General features: G+C 27.4%; 1 protein-coding gene across 4 annotated transcripts in view; it reads left to right on the top strand.

Moving 5' to 3' along the window:
• Positions 1-26,775, top strand: part of LOC113548215 (growth factor receptor-bound protein 14-like) — a 71,658-nt gene that overhangs the window by 41,585 nt on the left and 3,298 nt on the right. The window lies entirely within an intron of this gene.

Raw genomic sequence — 26,775 nt, 5'->3', positions numbered from 1 at the left:
CCATTTTTAATATATAATTTAGTTAGGTTTCAAAAGTGTATAATTTATTAAAATAATTGGGAGTTTCTGTAATAATGTAATAATAAATATCGTGTCACGTATCTTAAAATGTATTAGTCATTATTTTCAAAATATAAGCTATATAAATTTATAATAAAGGTACTATACTAAAAGGTATATACTATATAGTTTATAATACTACCGATAATACTGCAGTGTTTATACTGAATTATACCCTGAATTTTTCTTCGTGTGAAATGATAACAAAATTAATTCTCCTACTATTATATTTTAAGGTGTGTTATTTATTGTGTTATCTATTAGTTGTTTTATAAAAAAATTTAATATTATATACACCACATACAGAAAGTTCATATAATTGTATTATTAAAAACTTCATAGTATGTTTATTTACATGAAAGAAATTTTTTATTTTTTATTAATTTAATTATTTAAAACTTAAATAACATAATACCTACGACTGATATAAAATTATAACAATCATAACTATTAGTTATCAAGTGTTGCATGCATAAATTTGTTATTCAAAGTCTAATAAAAGTAGAACAATAATTTTAAATAAATCAAGACGACTTGTCATGTATAAAGCATATAAACAGTTATTTGTTATACGAATCGGTGTTTTGTTCTACTTTGTCGAGTAAACAGTGAAAATAAAAATTAAATACTAAAGTAAAATTTAAATTAAAAATTTGAACAATCAAAGAGTAATTATGTAATTATTTATAAGGCTATAACATTGTATTATGCGTAAAATATGACATAAATTTATCGCCAAAAATATAAATGCAATTATTTGTAGGTAGACACCAGCTGGATTTAGTTTAATGATAAAATGTGTGTTTTAAGTCGTATTGTAATGTAATGAATGTAAAGGAAAAGTAAATGTTAATAGAATTTTATGCGGTTTTAAATTAATGTTATTAGTTTATTATTTATTAGTCATTAAAATTTACATAAAGTGATCGACATACATTGTCTGCAAGATAATTTATAATATTACAATATCCATTTAAAAAATTGCAAACTCAGTAATGATTTAAATATTTTTTTTTAACAACCAAGCTATTTTACTACAAAATATAAATTATTTTTACTTTGATAACGTATATATATATATGTGTGTGTTATATGTGTATATTTAGAGAAAGATGTGTAATTATTATTAATCAATTTTATTGAAATAAATAATTTATAATACATAAAAAAATTTTAAGTAGTCTAGATATATAGTGTAATAAATTATACACGTGGAATTATATGCGAATTAAAATATATTACTAATTAGTTAAAGAAAATTATTAAATTAATTTCAAAAATTCCCGATAATATGAATTATAATATTTTTGATATTGAAAACAAATGTTGATATATTTAGTATATATATAATATCAAATAATTTTACAGTAATTGTCATACTATTTGTATTTTATTCCATAAATTATAATTTGTATTTCCATGTTATATATAATATTTGAGTACACCCCCCCCCCCCCAAAAAAAAATAGTATATATTAATTGTACTTATCTATATGTATTTTGTATGCCTGTATTAGTATTTTTATCAATCATAAGATTATGACTAACGGTGTAAGTATATATAATTACGGTAAAAATAAACTTGTATAATTGTATGCAATTTTTTTTTTTAAATTAGTTCAACCTATTCCGAATTAATAAATACATAATAATAATATACATTTTTTATGACATACTTGATCCATTCGTGTTCATCGCATAAAACCGTTTTTTGTACACAATGATTATATAACATTGAATTCAAATTTAACTCATCCATTAGAGTGATTTATACTCGAAACCCCTACTATTCAGCAAAATTGAGTTTCCCGATTATAATTGTTGTTATAGAATTTTATTTTTTAATCAAAAATAGATAATTTTGTTAACGTGTCTATATTCAGTATACATTTTCAGTAGGTATATACTTTTTTTCCTTTAGTTATTTTTACCTGACGGTTTTTATATTATATATAACTGACTGATAAGATTTGGCTCCTAAAATGCTAATCAATGCCAAAAAAAAATCACCCCTCTAAAAAAAAATCCAAATTGAGCAACTTATATATTTCATATTTTCGTAAATTCTGCATAATCATCCATGAAATATAAAAATGTCGTTGTTTTTAGTTTTCACTATAATCAATCTATTCCTAGTAAAAATCTTCATTAAATTACAAGGCTTACTTTAATTCTTAAATACTCAAATACTCAAACACCAAACAACTTTTACATGCAGCCGTTATTAATTAATATAGTACACAACTGCAGTTTCTCTCAGAATAGTTCATATAAATACAATATTATCGTATTATTTGTCTAAATCTTTCACCCAACTGTTCCGTTGAGAATTAATCAATCAACTTCATTATTTCGAAAAATATCGCACTACGTCATTTCACTGTTAGAACCTCTCCCCACCCACTTTCAACAATTAATTGCCCACAAAGAACTCGTTTCTTTATCATAGTATCTCTTGGGGAGTCCGAAACATTACATCCCCGTATCATTATTATCAATATCAAATCGTACCTTAAACTAAATAAATATAAAATAATCATTTATTATAATATATTATGAATCATTATTTATGACCTACATGGACCTACAGCCCATAGTGGCCACAGGTATAATATATTTATATATTATATTATTGACCAAAAATGAATTTCAATTTAAAATAATACAATAATTTTTAAAAAAATGTTAATAAATTATAAAAATAATAACAATTCTTGTTAATTAGTTGCAACTGTAAAAAACACATTAAATGAAAATTAAAAAATCAGTATTTTTTTTTAATATTATATCTACGAAATTTAAAATGTAAATGGTTCATTCAAAATTATAAAATAATAAAATATATTACCTACGCTAAAAAATGTTATTTTGTAATCATGACTTGAAATTATTGTGGAAAAGAAATATTTTCAAAAATGTATATGTGTCTTATAAAATGATGATTGTTTTACATAAAATGAATCACGCCGTATAATATTATATAAGGACGGATTGTGTATGAATATATTATATTATATAATATATATATATATATAATGACAACAAAAATTATGTAACAGGGGTTCAACGTACCTATATAGGTATGATAGTGGCTATTTTTATTTTCGAATTTTGTATCGTTTATACCTCCCAGGTTTTGCTTAACTTTGGAATTTTTTTTTTCTTTCGCTAAGTATTGTAGCGAAAGTTGGCCAGCCGTCCAATCACTACAATGCAAGTACACGTGTATGATATTATACCACGATTTGTCATTTGCGGTGTTACGGATTAGAAAATCGTCGTTGATGCGACCTTTTTTCCGCCAGAAAATAGTGCACGAGCGAGTTAAAATATAAATTGCAACTTATTAATTCTGGCACGGAGCAAACGCAGCCTAATGAAAATAACACATCGTGAAACTAGTTTCATTGCGAGTATAATGCCTGGCCCGGCCCGGCCCGGCCCGAATGCGTTTGTGTGTTGTATATATAGGCATTAGGCAGGTACTATATGCAGATATAATAAGTATAGTTAGTCTATGTCTCTGACAGTCTCTGTATTACTGTTGCAGCATTGTAGTACGCCACACCAATAATTACCCGTGTGGCCGTGTGCGTAGTCAGGAGTTTTTCAATTTTTGTTCCCCTCCGCTTTAGTGTCACTCACTCGCCCACTCTTTCCCCCTCTCTCTGCACTATACAAACACAACCGAGGTCATACTGATGTTGTATAGGTATACGCGGTTTTAACCTTGATTACCTTTTGTGCTGCAATATAGGTACATAATGCGCCGGCGTACACTCGAAATTTCATCCGAAATGCAAAACCCTTCTTCGATATTATGCCAAGAGTATACCGTCATAATGTAACATCATGTGTGGCGCAGTAGCAGAACACCAAAGGCCTAAGCCCGAGTATGTATGCCTATGCATACAGTTATCTATAAAGAACTTGTATTAACTCTCTTTTTATATTATAAAGAACTGTAAGAACTGTGTAGTACTACATATTATAGTCTAAGTAGCTTATATATTTATATATACTACTCGCCACTCCCGTTCGACCAATTATTATTATGTGACGGTGAAGCACACATTTTGGCGATTTATTATTCTGTCGAGTTGTCAAAATCTCGAGCCTGTCTGTGATTTATCTTTGAATAAATGTCCAGGGAAAGGGGGGTTATCGCGGAGAGGGAAAAAAACCGCTTCTTAAACGCTGCCATTGTGAAATAATTAATGATGGACTACAAGTGTTGCAGGGCAACATTGTTTCGACGACGATACAATGATAATAATACACACGGAAAAAAAAGATATCATTATTGTGCGTTGCAATTATACATGTATTATCAACTTTTTTCTTTAAAAGAATCTTTTACGCGATTACTTTAGTATATAGAGATCGATTTTTATTATCTTTCTATTATTTGTAATGGATAATAACAAATTTGAAAGGGGGCCGCACATTTGTCGATTTTTGGGGCCGTTTTGAATCAAAGCGAAAGAAAAAGAAAGAAGTAATTATAAACAGCATCAGCTGTTTAATAATCATTGATATAAAACATATGGATACTGCATTCCTATTTTTCACTAGACGTATACTTTTATTGATGATCGTAATAGTGAGGAAAACAATGGTTCTCACTTCCACAAAAGCTTCTTAGCGATAAAAATATTAACATTTAAACAACAGAGGAAAGATTTGTAACGATGTTGTGATTAATATATAATGATATCAGTTTTTTTAGCAACAGATTTGCATATGTACTATGTCGCATCTATAAGTCTAGTATCAATAAACAATGTTACTATGATTAGTTAACGCTGTTCGCTCTCTGCAGTGCGAATTTGATAGTTGGGTAGTCTTGACGCAGCGCAAGATATGTATAATTAGTGTTCAGTTATATATAATCGTGAGAGGGTATATTAGAATAAATTTATATAATTTTCAATTCATGTATCTGCTCAATACTTTTACGACCTCTAGAATAATAATCTTGCTTAAAGGCCAATTTTTAATAACGTACAAGCAACAGGCATATTGCATAATAAAAAAAACCCCTTCCCGTGCACTATACTTATACTATACGAAATATTATCAAGTATAAAGCTACATACGGTTTTGAGTCACAATGACCATCATTTCTTCTTTTAGGACAAACAATAGGATGGAAAAAATTGTATGTAACTATAATGTGTATACACATGTATATGTATACGCTTTTATAATTTTCATAATTTATTATATTATATTTCTATGCATACGCGTATAGGCACACTATTTACAGGGTGGCTTCAAACTTTTTTTTTCCGTTCCTGTAATTAACTTATTTTGTGTAGTTGATATAATAAAAGTTTCAAAAATTGTTTTTCATAAAATAATTTCATTCTCGAGATTCAATTATTATTGCGCTAATTGATGTAAATATTTTAAATGTCAAATTATAGTAGTTTCCATTAAGTAATCTTAATTCTGATAGTAAGTAAGTCTAAAAGTTAAGACAGGTGTCGGAAGGTAAAATTTATAATATTTTACTCAGGTGAGTGTAATTAATACGAGGACAAACATGACGTGATGAGAAACACTGTGTGTAATAAGTTATTAACTAATAACTATTATAGTGTTATTATTTCTCTCGGTAATATTTTCTCGAGTGTAGCAAGCTTTGTCGTTTGTATTTTCTATATACATATATGATATATATATATATATGAATTACTAAATACAGGTATAATACGCACCACCACCGCTGATAATAATGACTATTATTTCATATTAACCATTTCTATTATTTTATTTTTCTAGATAATTTCTATACCACAATTTTTTTACATTACTGATATATATTAGATATATTTACCGCAGTAAATTTATAATTTATGTCTCGCCAGACATTTATATTTATATAAATCACAAAATATTTAATATTCTAGTGCTCATCAAATTTAATTTATAATAATTTAATTTATGTGTTAATCAAATGCAAAACTTGTGTTTGAATGATGTATAGCGATAGCCGTATTGGTAATTTATAAATATACCTAAACCAAATACATAATAATACTTTAAACAAAATGTAATAATATAATAATTATTAATAAATATTCTATTTTTTCGTTTTATTTGATACAAAAATATATAAGAAATTATAAGATATTCTACTTAATTTTTCATCTATATATTCGTAAGTTGTTTATATTTGTTTTAACAACAAGTTCTTATTAATGGTTAAGTTATACTCAAAAAATACTATTATAATATTATTACGTTTGTTTTAAATTGTAATTGATTGACGTGTAAAAGATAATCATTTTTTTTAGTATATATATTAATTATTAGCTATGACAAGTATAAGTCTTTCCATTTGTATAGTTACTGTGCGCAATAGTTTACAATAAATTTAATTTGTATACAATTTTTGCTAAAACATAATAAATATAATATGCTGCCTTATCTTTTTCATTCCGATGTTATATAACACGAAACAGTTTTAATTTTGAAATTAAAAATAAGTCTCACAATCTTGTAAAAATATTAAATATTTTATATATTTATATATTTAATACAAATTAATTGCAACACATATTATTATGAATTTAATTTCCGAGAATACCTTACATGAATATCATTTAATTTAAACTATAACCGTACACACGTTAAGAAGTAAGCTTAGTAATTTATTTGGAAAAATATATTTTTATTTTAGAAGTAATAATTCTGCAACCAGTTTCTATTCTGTTTAATCAAACTAGTTTTGTGTGTGTATAGACTATAGACACTCATATGTAATTTTTATTTGAATTTAAATGGTAATAAAATATAAGAACTCTTTTTGAAATTAAAGTGTTGTTGGGGCGCACAGCAATAAATGCAGTTAAAACACATTTCCCAATGGTATATAGAAAAATACAGATGTTTTCATACACAGTAAATAGGTACCTTATGTAGCTACTATTGGTATATTATAATCTGCTATTAACAAATTATGTATGTAATGTAAAATATTGTGGAGAAATATTATTCGAGTTACATAATTATTCTTTTCATTGAAGAATTTAAATTATAATATAAATTATATAGTTTTATGTTTTATACACATAAATAATTTTTTAGAAAAGACAAACTATTTATTATTTATTAAAATTTAAAAGTGTTGGTTAATGTTTAATAATATATATTAATTTATAAGATCTGAATACCACACATGACTTATATTATTGATACCTATATCATATAGTTAAGCATTTAAATTGGGTTTGTTTTTAAATTATTAGTTCAAAGTTTACATATTTTATTTTTACAATTAATATGCTTGAATATTGGGAGTTATGGCTGTTTAGTAAATATTTAGGAAATTATTAATGTTTAACTGCAATTTTTACATGACGATTAAAAATCTATTGTTTTTTTTTATGTTATGCCTTTTTTATATATTAATGCGCTAAATAAATTATGGAAACGTATGTTTACTTTTGAGTATAAAAATCTTTTAGACTCGTAGACGTATAAAATAATTATTATATTTAAATCAATATTACGTAATTTTAGTTCATGACAAAATTTACAAACAATAAATTATTATATAACCAATACATCATTACATGGTATGTGTATTATTACTAAGTTTTATAGGTGTAGTTAGCATAATAATTGTAATCTTTTGTCTCTTTATGATTAAAATGTATAATGCTAGTTTGAAAAAAAACCTTGTCCTCTATATGGTATTAACACCAAATATAATAAATTCATTAAATACGTACACATTTTGTTGAATATTGTTTAATGTTATTTATTATTGGGTGACTATTACCAATACAAACACTTATTTAATGGTTAAGTACATATATTTAAGTATGCATTTTTTTAGGACAACTTTATCAAATGTTTTAATATTAATGAATATGATAGTTTCTTTTTACAATCAATTTGACCTAATATAAAAGACTAAATTCAGGTACCTATAATATGTAGTTTGGTATTGCATGATTTGATTAATTATTAAGACAATTACTAATACATCCTTATAATTGCTATGTAAAGAGTAAAGACTAATCAAAAACAACTCGCATGGGCACGAATATAAAAGAGAAAACTATCTAACCGACCATCGGCTGCTGCAGGAAGCATTCGTGTAGTATTTACTATACATATATATATATACAGGGTCCGGCAAAAAAACCTCCCATATTTCAAGAAGCAGTTGCAAATTAACAAACAAAGAAATAGAAAAAATTCTTTTATTTTTTACTAATAAATATTATGCCATTTTTAATTATTTATTTTAAACATTATATCGGTTAAGTGGCGTCCTCCATTGAAACCATTTGTCCTCCATTTCCGATAGTTTTCCATAACTCTTTGTGTCATTGCTGGTGTAATGGAGGCCAATACCTGGTGATTGGCTCCTTAAGTGCTTGTAGGGGTGCGGGGCAATGATCGTAGGTACACTGTGCCTTTAAATATCCTCAAAGAACGTAATCACAGGGTGATCACGTTAAAAATTTAAATTTAGAAATTTTTTTTTTAAAATAACGCTTTATTTTTGTTATTTTTTGTTGGTTTTTATTTCATTTTTTTTTTTTTGTTTTGTTTTTTATTCCTTGCCATTACATATACTAAAAATGGCACGTATACCACTATCTATCGATACCCTCTCCACTGTTGTACCACCACCACAACTCAACAGCGCTATTTCTAAATAAGGGAGGTGTTTTTGCCGGACCTTGTATATATTATTATATATTCGCTTATTGAAATATATAAACAAAATTTATAAATGGGTATGATTTTACTTGTTTTTCCTAGAATATAGCGATCACGTTAGGTTAGGTTAAAATTCTAACGTCGAGTTATATAATAATAAATGATTTACCTATATACTTAATGGTTCATTAAAATGAAATAGAGCAATTATGGGTCACTAAATCGTGTTTAATTTTTTAGCTCACTATTGATTTATTAAATAATATTTTAAATGTTAAGTGATTTATACGATAGGCATAACCTATAATAATGAAGACAACATTTTGGCATCAAGTGCGTTAATCGTTAATATATATATATATATATATATATATATATGCCTAATGCCTATTATAGTATTATATAGTACCTAAACCTACTTTAACCAATTATACTACCGATGCCGCGTTCAATATAATGAGATTTCATTGATTCCGCCAGACTTTTTTATACTTGTGAAAAAGATACACCGAATCCGGCTGCATCCGAATTGCATGCCGTACATAATTTTACTTATCAGTTATCACAATATATACCTAGTACCTACATTCTATATGTAACATTACATTTAAACAACATTGTATACTTCCAATTCTTATTGCATTTGGAAAAACAACTAAAAGTGCAGAATATATAGTAAGTTATTCAATGTCAGCGTAAATTATTTTTGCTTAATTAGTTCAGGTCGTTCTTACTTATCAATAAACTATAATAAAAGTATCTTCATAAATTTGTTTTATTTTTCCAGTTAGTAAAGAAAATTAGTGGCGTATAACTATAATTTTCAACACCATGCATTATGAAACTGATAAAATATTTTAAGTTTTCAATTTATGTTGACAAAATTAAATCGAAGGTTTCAATATAATTAAATAAAATGTTATGTATGTTGTGATAAGTAAAATTATTTATGGAATGTAATTCGAACTAACCTCTGTAAGATATGGCATACAATTTAGCCTACACTAATCGGATTAGTTATATAGTTATTTGTTTATATATGTATATCGTATATCATCATCTGTTTTATAAATATGTATTTTTTGTTTATAACATATCTCTTTGTATGAGAATTATAATTTCCAAAATATTAGTTACATTATTAAGACAAATGAAATATATTTTTAAATTAAGTTAAGAAAGAAGTAGGATGACCAGTAACGGCAGTGACCACAGATAAAAATTGGTAGGTGAAGTAATCAATAAATTGTTTTTAGACTACATGCATTGGTGAAGTATATATTGGCGGAATCAATAGGTCTCCCGATATAATACCGCTGCAGATTATTTATAATAAATATATTATTATCTTATTTGAATAATACAAGAGTTGATGATGGTCTAAAATATAATACATTATATTTATATGATATTATGTTATATATTAAAAAATAGTTAGGTGAAGTATACATTATACGAAATATTACCTGCAAGTTTGAACTTGAATTTTATAAACCTATATAATATTATACATATATATATTATCATTACCTATACTATCATTATATAAACATAAATTAATTTAAAATAACGGTCTTATATAGGTATTGAGGTAGGTATGAATAACTGATTTATTTTTACAAAAAAACTGTTAATAATGTAGGTGACTGATATACATCTTACCTTGATACGCTGCCATTGGCTGGTAATCCTCAGAAAATGAGAGACGCGTTTTATCGGACCGGAAGTGATGATAGACTCACAAGTACCCAAATACAAGACTCGTTTCGCTGCAATTTCTTCGCACTTAGCACACAACATATCATAGTACATAATATTTAGGTACTTACTCGTTGACTAAAAAACAGTTTGATCGGCTATCTAAATCGAAAAAGTGGATATCAATTTCCTACGAATTTAATCCAAAATAATAAATCTGTATTACCCATTTGCGATTACTTGGTATCTATAATAATGGAGTGAACGCTGGAATTTAAGTTTATCTGTTATGCGTAACTCACGGAAAAGTCGCAGTCAACGTTGTGAGGACGTATAACGATAGGCTGGAATTTCATTACACTTCATATTTGACCAGTATATTCACTATTGTATCTGTAATATCTAATATCTACTATCTATGATGCGTACTCGCACGCAGACGGAGACGCTAAAATGATTTGATCGAAAAACAATGGGCACGGATGAAGCGGAGGAAATGGCCGATGTAGCGAACAACCGTTTTTTTAAAGGTTCACTTTCGGAAAATATCATGTTTTTCTGCTCGGGAACACTGCATATAATATAGATTGCAACCATCTCAGTTCTTGATAGATTTTATACCACGGTCCATATTATTTAAATATATACAGTATTCCCACGACCTGCAGGTAACCGCGAACTAATATCGGTCAGTCAGTCATAGAAAAACGACTGCCGTCGCCGCCAGCTATTTTATATTGCGCATCGTCCGATTCTCGATCAACCAGTTTTCTAATCTGTGAATAGTGTGTATATCAATATATAATTTAGTGGTGTACTACAGTGCGACAAAATTCAAAGAAAACCTGTCTCCAGTTTTCTTAAGGTTTCCATGTACCAACCAAAAGCAGTGCTTTAAGGACCGTAAGACGTACCGTATCAATCAACTAAATATGTATATTATTCACACTCCACAAGTTCCTCAACGGTAATTCTTACACGCAATGTTGAATGTATGAATGCAGAAACGATGTGTCACCAAAATTCTTACCAAGCAAGCATATTTTTCACGCCAATTAAGTATTACTTTTCAATTTTACTCTTATTATCATTGACATGAATTATATATATGAATAATGAATATGACACTTATAATTTGAATATTTGATTGGGATAAGTTTTTAAATGGTACATTTAATAATCACACATTTTTTCTATAATATCAACCTGCACTAACCAGAAAACATTCATTAAGTACTATATGCATCTATGCACAGTGGTGAAATAGCGAGAAGAGGAATTTATATATTGTATCTTTGCCATAACTTTTTTAAGGACTAGCTCACTACTTTTGTTTACTTATTTAACAACATTATAATATATTTCTGGACATAATACAATAAACACTATTGCACAAATATATTAAATTATATCGTATTATTGTTGTACAAAAATACACAGAATAATGATCGAATATTATTTGGTCGAGGATCGACTACGTCGTATCTATAACTACTTGTATATCAATTGTAAGAGAATATTTAAATATTATGTATATAATTATTTTGTTTCCAACTGTGCAAACATTTATGTATGTACTTATATTACATCACATATCACAATAGTTGTGTTAAGGGGTGCTTATGATGCATACAAATATTTTTTGAGGGAGTTATAAATAGTGTACGAATATTTTATCCCTACCCCTCATAAACATGACTAAATTACTCTGCAGTTTATAGTTTATACCCACAACTAAGTGATCCCGCTATCCTATATAATATACTTATATATGAATATATTGCTTATTAATTATTACTATACATTTTTTTTATAAATATATTTTAGCCACCTACTTTTGGAAAATCTTACAAAGTTGGTTACCAAATACATATTATTATTTATATTACTGTTCGATGTAACTATGCAAGGCATAGATTAAAACAAAAATTATAATTTTTAATTCATATTGACTCAAAAAGAAAAAAATATCATTAATATATTATTATAATAAAAAATATATTTATAATATAGGTATTGTAATTATACACGTGATAGTAACAAATTTTAAAAATCTAAGTGTTTATACTTTTATAGTACATATATTAATACACATTATAAAAATATAGAAAAGTTTTAAATCAGAATGCAATTTAACATAGATACTATAGGTCCTATGCCCATTTCAAAACTATTATTATTGTACGCATTGTATAAAAATTATGGCAAGGGTATATTTTTTAAGTTACACTAATCACGAACAAGTTTTTAGTACATTAGTCAAAAAATGTAATTTTAAATAAAATATTTACACTTACTTCATTTTTCATTTACATTATTCCAAGTACCTTCATTATATAAAATTATTTATAATGTCAACTTTACAAAATTACAAAATTAAAAATCTAATTTATTACCATAAGAAGTAACAAATTGTCTGAAATTGAACCATCAGGCCACTCTTTATTTAGTTATTTATTTCTCCGTTTCTCGTTATTTAAACAACCCCGACCATATCAATGTATCGACCGGTCAATATCTCTATTTCTCAGTTGGTTGTTGGAGTAGCTCTATATGAATGTTTATTGTATAGTAAAAGTGTGTAAATTACAAGTAAAATCTTGGTGAAATTGTCACGTAATAGTGTGCAATTTGACAAAGTTCTACGTGTAGTTATATACCTGCTCTAATATTAAAAAAATAATAGTTTGCGTGTTATCGTGTTATATTGTCGACCAAAATATATACTAAATTTTAGGTCGAATCCTTGACTACATTATTTTCACAGACCTTGTAGAACAATAACTATATAATAAATGATGCGGTACCTTCCGAAAAATGTTTTTTTTTTTTTTATTTGTTCCAAGTTATTTGGTTGTATTCTTTTTTCTTTTTTTTTTTATTAGTTAATTGGGATTGTCGTACTTTGATTTATATGTAAAATAAAATAATTATACCATTATAGACAAAATATGTATGTATAAATAATATGGAGCACATATTTTAAGTCTGATGTTACCTTTAAAATTTTAAATAAGGAAACAACAATTTTTTTCTAATTTTTAGAATTACATTAAATTATGATTAATCCTTTTAATATACCTACTGTCACAAGGTTGAAGACGGCCATATAAGAAGTGGAATTTTTAAATTGTTGGTACATTGCCTATGAATGCGATTTATATGTCCGTTACAAGGGTGGTATAGGGAGATATATTTAATCGACATAATATCCAAGTCATTGATTCAGTACGGATTGCATAGTACTTATTATACACCCACGTAGCCATCATACACGACACCCACGTCATCGCCAATTTTGAATTCTGTTTTAGGGATGGAAAACGGTCTGAATACGTTTTTGCACCATCTGCTACGTATACTACGGCCCACATGTATAATATTCGCGCTGCTAATCGTCTTTGTGGTCTCGCGCGCAGCTGATGTGTTTGGTGCGGTCCGCTTTACGATTTTTTCTAAAATATATTTATGGCATGTTCAGAGTGCCATGTGTGGGGGAGAGTCCTATTAGGGTGTCTTGGCGGACTTAACCTCGTCATAAACTTTTTCTAATTGATAATTTTATTGAAATATATTATATGATAGATAAGTATATTGTGTGAGAGGCGTCCCTATATATACTTATCAATGTACAGTTTTTGATTTCCTACTATTAAAAAAAAAAATTTGTTTTCTTATTAAAAATTATATTTATATAAATATACTTATTTATATTTTATAGATAATTATAAACAATTATTATATTTGCGTTCAAATAATTTATGATTAAGTTAATATTATAAGACGTCAAACAGCAAGCAGGTAGAGATGCATAGTATTTTGTAGGCAAGCGAGGATAAACTGCGCGATGAAACACTCTGTATATCATCATTGAATAGGTATAATTATGACCTTATTGGATTCAATCGATGATCGATCGCGAATGCATGAATAAAATGTATAACAGTTGACGGATTCATTCGTCGTTTTTATATTGTTTTATCATTATTTAAGTTCTTTGTATGGATTCATCTAACCAACCTAAGTATTAGAATAATACATATTCAAAAACTTTGATTTTACTCATTTTAAAAAGAAAAATGTCATCTCCGACATATTTGACTGCAATTTAATATATTTATAAATTCCAAAAAATAGCAATACGTGCCTAATGATTTTTAGATATTTAATAAAGAAATTGAAATTATCACCATCAGATATTTTCATTTTATAGCTTAAAAATATTTTAACTCAATCGACACTAATAAAATACGTTCGGGTAATTAAAAGAACTTGTACTTTTTCATACCACGCCATCACTGAATAGTCTTTTTTTCATTCATTTTTTCCATTATTATTTAATACATTTGGCTTTCCCGATATGGAGTCCGGGCGGACTGTCCTTTATGTAGTTGTATTGTTTATAAATCGTAATTTATATTCCATGGTAGGTATATCGTATGATTATTTCGAATAGGGACTGTCGAATACATTGGTTATAAATAGTAGTAATACTATTAGTAATAATTAGTAATAGTTATTGTCGTATTTGTCCGGTGAAAAAACAAACAAACGAACGAAACAATGGTAAATAATAATAAAAACCGGCCGGTCGCGCGATACGGTAATTGTACGTTCGCGAGTCGCCTACACTGCGAGTTCAGCTGTGCGGTTGGATGGCGGAGACGGGGATCGCACAATTCAACCGTTATACGCGTGCGGCGGTGGCTGTGACGTTGGTGGTGGTGGCGGTGTTACCGGCCGGTCCGCCAGCCAGCCATCGAGTGAGTGAGCGAGTGAGCAGCAGCACCGGCACCACCTCCGCCACCACCACCACCATCACTACTAGTACCGACGACGGCCCAATCCGTTCGATATCAGCTGTTCCTTTGTGTAAGTGTTCGTCCGGCGGCCCCGATGCCTATCCGCCGCGTTCAAAACCCAATCGTCGTCGTCGTCTCCGACCGCGTACAACTATTGTCGCCGCCTCCGTCGTAATCGCGTGCTGTCGCGAGATACACAAAATATATTACAGTATTTCACTTATCGCCATCCGTCCACCGAGCCGATTTGGCGTCGTCGTTTTCCTCGATAACAACAATAATAATAATAATTATTATTATTATTACAATATTACTATCGTTTACTACCTACAACTCAATTGCCGTACAAGTCCCAGAGGAACGTCAGTCGCTGGCGTTTCCGTGCGTCGTCGACCACAGCTAAAACCGACCGCCATGTACGGGACGTGAAAACCGCCAGTTAATTTTCCGAAAAAATTTTCAAAAGCAACCGTTTCGGATCGCTACGATCGGTTGCCCAGGAACAATAGGAGAAGGTACGTACGACCCACTTGTTACGACGAGCGCTTGCGATGTTAATATGATTCGGATCGAGGAAATTTTCGTCGTTTCGAAACCGAATCGTTTTTACGCAGTGCATTCAGTGTATTGCCATGCGAATTGTGTAGGTGTTGTTGATAAGCATAAGTTATAAAGCACAAGCGTCCAATACAAAAGTGTGTGCTCGTCGCTGAAATTTTATCCATTCTCGTCGATCAGCGTTTATATTTCCCTCGAGAGTGAACTCGAATTTCCGTAGATTCCGTATATCGAAATATAGGTTCCTACTGTTTGTTCTTAGGTAAGAGACCTTCATAAACAAATTTCGACTCAATTTGTTCGTTTTTTCTTTTTCGTAAATTTATACGATTCTTCTGCTCAGCAGTCTCAGTTAGATGATCGTTTTAGCGGTTTTTACTGCAGGTTACGGTTACGAATGCGTATCAAAACGAATTATGTCTAAATATTACAGTACTTGGATTTGAAACGTTTCATTAATTTGTCATTTCAAACGTTAATAGTAAATCATAGTTTTCATAAGTTAGATTACATATTTACGTTTTCATCAATTAATATGTATACTAGATAACAAAAGTTTACAAGTTTAATATTTTAGGTAGTCTAATGCCGGGTTGAATGAATAATCATAATATACACATTTAATGAATCAATGGTCCCTTAAACATGACCCGTGGTTGGTCCAATAACTTTTATTAAAACATTAAATTAATCTATTTTTGTATACAACCAGGCATATATTGTTAAAAATTAACTTACCATTTGAAATTTATTTAACATTTATACTAACTATACGATCAATTCAGTGTAGTTCTTATACTGAGCAATATATTAATATATAATATATTACCTATATAGTGTCTATGTTCATATAATTTATATATCAAAGCTTCTATGACATTATTATAATATACTATTGAATTTCTTCCGCTAATTCTGTTTTAAAGCAACATCAAAATACATACTGACGAGTATACTGTCAAAAAAAAAAATATATATTGAAATAAATAATTATTACAATTATTGTTATTATTTATGTTTCTGATTACTGAAATCCAGATATACTGAAAAATTAAATTTCCTTTGTGTACGAATGAAAATCTATTCTAACCCAAGAATTAGTATGAGGCACGTTCATAATTATGACAGATTATGTTGAAAGAGAGAGAGAAAAATCGATTAAAGCGTACAATTTTGCCGCGAGTTGGTTTTGTATCCGGAAAGAGATAAAGTAAACCTCTGCAATTAAGATAATTTTGTAAATTTATTGTTATGGTTGAGAGCTGCATTTAAGAACACTGCATAGTTATGACATGTGAAACTGAAAGACATTTGTGTTTAATTTAGTAACAAATTGTTTTGTCCTATAAGTTGTTAATGGTGGTGGTATACTGGTATATTATGTCACATAAAAAAATAAAACAATAAAATATACTTTATTTAACGGTTAACCCGCCAGGAAAATGTAGGTTATTGTTGGGTTTATTGCTAACAAAGCCATACAAAAAACTTTTTCTAACGATATAATATGAAAAAAAAGCTTAAATATATTTAACCAATTATACATTAATACATTTTATGTGCAATTTATTTATATTGAAAATGTAAGTTAAAATTTTACTCTTACATTTTAACAGTGATCGATAAAGTGTTACTTCAAACAAATTCATTTGATTTTACCTTTGGAACAATTTAAAAACTATAATAATTATATACTTTGCAGTAAATTAAAATTTCCTTATCTCATATCTTGTAAAATACCATAGCACAAAACCCAAAGGTCACAGCCGCAAATTTAGGGTTACCTAACGACTATTATTTAGTGGACTAAAATTTATTTTAATATAATATACTTTTTGTATACAAGACTATCATTGTTTTCTATGTTTAAAGCATCTATGCTCCTAATTATACATATTTCATATATCTTTATTTTTTAAACAATAATTTAGGATATAATACACTTCATCTAGCCATATGTTAAACGACTATAATATGAGTTAGGATTGTTAGGAATCAATTCGTTAATGACGCCTGTATGCGAGTATAAACACCGTGATAACTAGCTATGATGCTATATTATTATTTACAGTTTAATTTAATCACCAAAAATTCTGTTTATGGTACATCTTGGTTTATAATTTAAATTATAAATATATTTTCGTTACTATTCACTGAGCGCAGACTATAAATGGTTTCGCAGACAACGCTTTGTGATTTTAATAATTCTTATGAGCCATCTCGCTGATTCAAAAGAAACTGGAATTATGACTTATTACTCTGACAAAATAAATAAATTTTATATCATTTTTTACACCTGAATAGGATGTATAATATATACTTTACATTTTATGCGGTGTATTATCAATTTGATACCGCCTCCTTATCAAGAGATTCACATTACAAATGTATTTTAGTGTCATGATAACTATTATATAATATATTATGTGTATAGATAGTTTTTATTTTTAACAATAGTAAAAAAAAAAAATATATGATGATCGATAGGTAGCTACTTTAATATTTGGTTTTACCAGTAATTGAATTTTTAATATTCAAATTATTTGTAGTTATTGTAGATTCAATAATTATAGGTAAATTATTTTTCGTATAATAAAAATCATAGTGTATTTATCACTTATAAATGTTTAATAAAATGTTCAATTTCAACAAAAACTTAAAAGTTTTAAAACTGCAGTATAAAATAGTATTTTGTTATATTTTATATATTGTATTCCATCAGGGAATAATTCGTTATTAATTATTAATACCGATAGCTTACATGTTATTATTTATTACTACCTAAATGTATTTCTGTTCTACAAGGTAATATATTTCACATACTTTTTATCAAGATGGAGATAGATTAAGTACACAAATGTTTGTTTATACTTTTTTAAGATAACTAATTAGAAACTGACATTGCAATCAAATCCTATTCTAGCTAGCTCTATTGTTCTATCAGCTCTATCATTCTCTACACACGCGCTGAACTACACTTTGACCACTCCTTCCTTTACAAATTTTTTTTTTTTTGTTTCTATTTGCACGTATTTAACCTGCGGTTAGAACCTGATAAAAAAGACCACCAATTTATTTTTTCTGTCCCCGCCTATACTTTGCTAGTGAAGGTGTACTCCATGCATATATATATATATACAACCACTGCTTTTGTCTAGTAGCCGATGGCATGAGGATACTTTCACAATTATACATAATATAATGTACATGTGTGTGTGTGAGAGAGAGAGAGAGAGAGCGCATATCTCTCTCTTTCTCTATTAATGAAAATTGCCAACGCAGACAACCGACAGGTACCAAATAGATAAGTCCAAAAATGCTAATATATAGTATATATTGATATACCTATTTTATAATATAACACCTTTTTTTTTATATTTAAAATTTAACTAGAAAGAAGTACGTTTGTATATTTAATTATATTCTATAAAGTGACTAGTGCAAGTACAATTTAATAATTGCTTATAATAGGGAAATAAATAATAAAAAATAATCTATGTGATGAACTAAGTGTTGATACTGTTTTGTATAATTTATAATTTATATTATTTTAGTTATATTGTTTTGAGAAGTATTTCCAGAGAAAAGTCTTTAATAACCAATGTTAAAATATTTCTAAGTCGTTATTTTTTTAATAATGTAACTAGGTTCAAGAGTTCAAAATTCATAAAAATATATATGTAAATTTAAGAAATTAAGCGTTTCTGTATATTTTATTTGCCTATTAGGATTATTCTATAGAAGTTATACTACTTATACTTATACTATAGCTTATAAGTGTTGAGCTATAACGGATAAGTAATAAGTATACTGTATTGATTTTTTATAAAATCAATAATTAAAAAAAATACTTATATCGATTTAAGGTTTGCTTGATTTCAACTTTGATTTGGGGTGTGTGAGGGACTAAGGCTTCACTGCTTTGTACGTCAATTAAAATGTATGCAGTATAAAGTTTTAGTTATTTTAGCCCCCAGTAATATGATATAATAATAATCCCCCCTTATTGTAGGTCAATACGAACTATTATATATGTTACATGAAATATGTTAAGAAAAAATGTATTACATTATCGTGAGAAATTGTTACTAATACAATTGTTTTACGTATTAAAGTATCTAATACATGTGTATAAACAATAATATAGTGATAGTATTGTGTAACATCGTAAGTAATTACCTACTTATTTGTAGACAATATCTTGTTGATAAAGCCATCCAAATTCCAATATGTAGTAGGTAGTAATATTCTTTTCTACCTAGTTATTTTGCAATTTTAACCTTATCGAGTATTAATACATTAATATAATATATGAAATTAGATTATATTTATCGTATTTCAACAACTAATATTCATTAGCTATGCATGAATTATTGATCACTTATCTCCATATCATAAATATTTTACTACCTAATGATAAAAATGAACTATTTTAGAAGAATTGATCAATGTAAAAAAATACCAATATGCAGAGAATAATATAATCATTTAATTGAATATCGAGAATTTTCTCTCAAACTAATGTTAATTTTCTCAATTTTTTGAATGGTTAATATTGTCATTTATGATGGATGGTTTACTTACGTTGAAATACAGATAATCGAGTGCAACACTATACGAGTAAATGTTGCTTTTAATCAACAAAACGTTTTACAAGACTAATCAACCTTTCTTAGTTTATAATTTTTCATTGTAAACTGACTTTATTTTACATTAAATAATATTTATAATGACTTTTTTTAATAATTTACTATTTCTCTATGTTTGTAATGAACAATTGACCTCGAAACAAAATTTATTTTATAATAAAGTTTATTAACTACTACTAAATATACTATTTATCAATATTCAAATTCAATTATATACCAACGTAGTATAAATTCAAAGATACATTTTAATATGAGTATAATGTATAATATATACATAAAAAATGTTTAGTACTAAGTCCCTTTGTCAACATTACTGCTCATAATAATATAACAAAAGATTATTGAAGTATAAATAAATTATACAAAAAAATAGTTGTTTTATATCTAGTTAGAATTTTCTATTATAATAATTATTATTTATTAACGTTGCTATTCGAATGATTAAATATTAAAGATAGTAGGCATCTTATATTTCTTCAGTTAACTTGTCATTTTCATATTTTAAAATATATTTTAGTTTTCATATACATTAATTGATGATCATCGTATATTTTTAAATATTTACTTAGTAAAAAATGTAAAAATTTTAATTTTGTTATTAATTTTATGCAATTCTATATAAGTTATGGCCACTAAAAATGATGTTAAATGTATATCTACTATACATATTGATATTAAATTCAAAATGTTTATATTTATTTATACCAAATGAGTAAATAAAATTTTAGTTCGGCAGTATATGATAACCAATAATGTAAAAGATGAACGCGGATTAAAACAACGAGCAAAATAAGTTTCTATAAAATATTTTACATCACGTTCGGTTGTTCGGAAGCTTACTTAATGAAATTGGAAGACCTTGATGTGACTAAATCTTGTTGTAAAATAATGTTTTTTTTTTTTAACATAAATTCGTTTATCGTTTCTTTTTTAGTGATGGATAATAAATAAAAAACTAAATACTTGCTAAGATTTTATTGGTCAAATATATATATTAATTAGAAAATGTAAAATAGTCTTATAAAATATTTACAATAAATTATTAAATCGTGTTCTGTGATAAATCATTTTAAATGTATGAACTTGTTGATTGTTTTAATAATTTTATCATACATTACTCTAAATAGCAAATAAAAAATGGAAAAAAATCAGTTGTCTAAATTATTTTTATACTATAATTTTTCTTTAGCTTATTAAAATTGTATTATATAATACATAATAATTATTTTTAGCACCTATTATATAATAAAAATTTAAAAAACTACATGTTTTTCCTTGTTCACATTTTTATACTTTTAAATTATTACAAATTTCAACTTTATTTTTTAATCATTTTCTATGTATTAATATATTTATTTTATTGTATTTATACATTTAGCTATATAAGCATTATATATTGTTTTTATTGCCTTAATCTATGTTAAGTAACAATTAAATATATACTTTATTAATTTTCAAGGGTGAGTATTTTTTAAGAAGTAAAAATAGTTTGTCTTCTGGTGAATTTTAAAATATGGAAATTTGTAAATATAATTTTTACTCACAAATAGTTTTGTAAAAATATATTCAATATTTTTCCACTAAAAAATAAAGAGATTAAAATTTGTAGTTTATTTTAAATATTATGAAAAAACAGTTGTCAGTTTTTTTACTCTATTTATTCATGGCCCTATTTGTTGCATAGCTTAAAATTAAAAATACTCTAACAGTATCTTTGTGTTCGCGCGAGAACATACACACATATATATTTGTAATAATAATTTGTGAACGTGGCATATCGTATTGAAGTTCGCGCCCACTAACCGAGGAAAGCGTTGAGCGATGTTTATTAATGTGAAAAATACTTGTATAATATTATTGTCTATGGCCGAAATAGATAGAGGCCTATCGAGAAACCGATCGCGCGTATTACGGCCAACCACGAAGGTCTCGCGTATGAATCATCGTCATTATATAAAATTCCGACCAAAAGTTTATTTTTTTTTAAAGTTAAAAATTAAAATCACCGACCACGTGTTTTTCCACATACCTACCTATATATAAGTGCATCGATTGCTATTTATATTCGTTTATTACGATTCTCCATATACGTACAAAATAATTAATTAATAAACAATAATTATTTCACTGTAAAATGTCAAGTGGGGTTTACTCATGGTAGACGACACATACTAAAGATTATACAAGATGTGGGTATTGACAATATAAGACGATAAATTCGTATTAAGACATTGTGTGATAATAGTCTGGCGACGTGACCGTGACGTGTGTTTTGTGTAGGTGGGGGTACGTCACTATTCGATTAAAAACATAGGTATATTTCAATAAATTTACCTTGCATGTTTCTTCAAATCTTGCAATTCGGTTACATTTTCCAGCCTGATGGAACTTATTATTTTCTGATATACATTTAATCCCAGCAGACATCTCTGCGTGTGCAAGGTGTATCTTTATAAGGCATCTCCAAAGATTTTTAATTAGGGATAATGATTAAAGTTAATCACCTGTCATCTACATTTTATCTGGTTTTTCTAAATATACATATCTTATACAAAATATATGAAACAGTAATAAAATATTATTAAATAATATTATAATTTATAATATTGGTTGTAAGTTGAAACACTTGGAACTATGGTTATAGTACAAGTTATTTAATACAAATTATCAGTAAAGATGCTGTAACTGCTCTTAATTAGTAATAAAATGTTATATAAAATATTTTGTGTATTTCTGAAAATATCAATTTGACTACTGGTTTATTGGGATTAATTGTACAACAAAGAGGGGGGTGGTGCAGACAAATGGGCTGATTAATATTAAATAGGTAGATATCGCTTAAAATTCTGGCTTGATCACGTATGTGCGCTATTTCATATCAACCATACTTGACGCACGCGGCACACGACTGAAGTGTGATTATCTTTTCGAAATCTTACATTTGCGATCCATGGGTATTCGTATACAGTGTGTGTATCGTGTATGTGTATGTGTGATACTATTTATATTTGTTAACAACTCGAGTGTTTGATTGCACAATAATTATTGTCTGTTATTTTTTATTGGTTTCGTAAATTTTTTTTCTACAAGGCAGACGGGCCCTGCTTTACGTCATCGTATCTGTATCGATAAGCAAATTGTCTAATTGAGATTCATCGTTTGTTCGATAATATTACTTACTTGATCTCGTAAATTTATCGCCTGCTCGTGTATAAGATTATAATAAATATTATATAGGTAATCGACATTTTTTGCTACTTATCTCAATTATTGGTACCTGTGTTATACATAAAATATAATATACCTGGGTGTATCGTGTTTTTTACTATTATAATTATATTTATGTTGAGGTCTTTATACATAGATATATTATTATTTATTATATTAGTTATTATTTATTAATATTGATGAATTATCCGTGATTACCTATTATACTAAATCTCACGAAACAAATGTCTTCATACAGGTATGTTGATTGAAAAAGATATACCTTTATTTTTTTTATTGTTTTATATACTATGAGTATAATTTTCAACTTAAAGTACATCGCAGAATTCTTTGCCGGAATTATCTACTGACGACGTGGCAGTTATTAGACGATTTAAACTTTAAATCAAAAATTTAATTTTATACAATTTACTTAACTCATTTAGATGTTTATTCATTGTGTGTTCAATTGTTTTTAGTTGGCCTAAGAATAATAACTTCCTAGTTTTGAAATATACGTTCAGAATACAGTCAGCGTTTCCGATTATTTCGGTACGTGTTAAAATAAAATAGTAAAAGTAAACAAAAACCATGTCCAATATATTGTTTTTGGCGATAGTATAATAATTTAAACAACTGTATACTCCATCATGTATACGATAGTTGTTAGCCTATGGTACTCGGGTTTCAATACTCTTTCTCTTTAAATTGATAAAACGTTATCGGGACATTACGTTTTTTATAGTCTCGTGCTTGATAATATTATTTTATGGTTTACTATTATATTTTATTATTTAAATATGGCAAAAAATGTTGCCGTCTAAATCTAATAAAATATATTACTTACTGCATTTACTTCGAAATATGACCTCGGTGAAATCCATGCGGTCGTCAAGACATCATAATTCTGTTAGCAATAATTTGTACCTTCGTTGTAGTAGACGAAACGCTGCAAAATGCATGTTCGCTGACCCGGCGGGGAGGCAGTCTTATTATGCTTGTTATTAAATTATTATCTATCGTAATCAATCTCTGTCCGTATCTCTCGGGCATGCACATGCACATGCATTAATATAATATAATATAACACATTGAGGCTTGGTGACTATATATGTATATAAGTATATAACGTTATGCACTCGGACCGTCGCGCACCATTTTTATAGATATTAGTCTCGATGCGTCATAAATTCGTCCTTGGAGTTGATTGATCACAATGCATTTTGATTGCACTCTAACTGCGTGGCCACTCCTAATTTCTATACCTATAATACAAAACCGTGGCACTGATATATTACAATTTTATCGTATGCCGTTGTTATAGTTTAGTAACTTTTAATGATGTGCTAATAATTATTGTCTCATTTCGTAACGATTAATAACGCCGTATCCTCAACAATGTTGTCTTTTTATATTAATTTGAGTTCACATCATTTTAGCAGTAATGATAGAAATTGTGTTGGGATTCATTAGTTATAGGTTAAAAATTGTATACTAACAATTTTTTTTAAACTTGTCACATGGCTGTTGGTAATGATACAATACATAAGTATTATGTGTACTTTATAATATATATATATATATGTATATGTTAAAGATATAAATTTACATCAGAATATTTCCAAATTTGAACTTAGTTGTGTATTTCCCATAGTCATAATTATTAATCTATTTTTATAATAACGTACAAAGATAATAATGTACGACAAAAATAATTGTCCGATATCTAAATTTTAAATCTTATCTTAATTTTTATGATTATAATGTTCTTGGTATCAATTGTCTACTATAAATAACTTGGACCGGCATATTATGATAGTTGATTGTCGATAGAATGATAGACGACAGTGGATGTGGCATCAGTCGATTACTCGTCAGTCGTCGTTCGATAGCCTACAGCGTTTATTTTTTGTTTAATACTATATGTTTTGTTTTCTTGAAGTCTGAAATTATATAGGCATTCTTGATTAAGTAAAAGTTGATTAACAGACTATGAGCCCACGAAAATTTCAATTGGAAAGTCATATTGTGTTAAAAATAAAAATTCTTTTTTTCTCTAAAAAAACGTTTTGCATTCATTCATCTGAATTGGAACTGAATCATTTTTTTATTTCATAACGTGAATCCTGTGTAAGAATAGCGATTTATTGTAATATTTAATTTTGGTATTTACCACTTGTAAAATGATTTTATACATTTTAGAAGTCGAAATTGCCGTTGTTCAATTTGAGTATTTAACTACAGTGTAGGTTTTAATTTGTAAGTATAATGTTAATAGTTTTAGTGATTTTATTCTATAAATAATTGTTTTATAATTTATCCATAAGTTGTATTAATGTTAAAATATATTTTTGTAACAATTTTATTATGATTCTTTTAACAATGATCCTGTTTTCATTTACTATAATACATTTATATTCTAAGATTTTATTACCCGGGGAAAACCTTAAATTAGCTTCATTGTTCTTAAATGCCTTTTTCTGACAAATTAATTTATAAAATCTTTTTACTTCTACTATAAATACTAATTATACATTAAACAAGTTTAATATTATTCAAGTAACTATTTAAAAAAAATTGGAATTACAAATTTTAAAAAATATGTACCCAAAATATTATTTATTATTATCCCCAGATATAATTTTTTTAATATCATTCACTGTATTCCTTATAAAAGTTTTGTCGAATTTTTTTATTGAAATATTTGATCATTTTTGTCTAATTGTATTCCTAACCTATATATATACTATGGTATTCGTATTTTTTTTACACCGTTTATATACTACCTAGTGTAGTACTACAGTTTTTTTTACTAAAACTAAATGTAACCTATTTATTTAATGTACTTTTTTATATCACAGATGTTCTGATTAAAAAGAATTAATTTTTTTTGTCGATAAATTTATGTTTTTATGGTCTACTGTATTAACATTGAAGGTAAAATACTTTTATAATCGTGATTGTTAATCAATTCACTGAAGTAAATAATATGTGAGTTCGTTTAATTTTTTTATCTAGTTTTTAACTATAATTTAAATCATACTTTGCATAATACTCCGATGCTCGTACTCAACGGTGTCGCCTGAATGTATTTAAACATGAATTTAATTAAACAT

This window comes from Rhopalosiphum maidis, chromosome 1, assembly GCF_003676215.2.
Source record: "Rhopalosiphum maidis isolate BTI-1 chromosome 1, ASM367621v3, whole genome shotgun sequence".
Lineage (NCBI taxonomy): Eukaryota > Metazoa > Arthropoda > Insecta > Hemiptera > Aphididae > Rhopalosiphum > Rhopalosiphum maidis.
This window is presented reverse-complemented; position numbering and strand designations above follow the sequence as displayed.